Genomic DNA, 211 nt, shown 5'->3' with positions numbered 1-211 from the left:
GTTACACGAAGCCACCCGGTCAGTGTTTGCCTCACTAGTACACCTCATGTTAAATTATTGCCACCTACCTCTGTAACATGCGCAGTTCATTCAGATGCCTCAACTTTTTGGTAAGTGTAAGGATATAGACCACAACTGTGGATGTATTATTGTGAGCAAGTATCAGAAATTAATATCATATTAATTTCCATTAGAGACACTAGTTTTAGGT

Source organism: Simochromis diagramma, unplaced genomic scaffold (genome assembly GCF_900408965.1).
Source record: "Simochromis diagramma unplaced genomic scaffold, fSimDia1.1 OVJJ01000293.1, whole genome shotgun sequence".
Taxonomy (NCBI): Eukaryota; Metazoa; Chordata; class Actinopteri; order Cichliformes; family Cichlidae; genus Simochromis; species Simochromis diagramma.
This window is presented reverse-complemented; position numbering follows the sequence as displayed.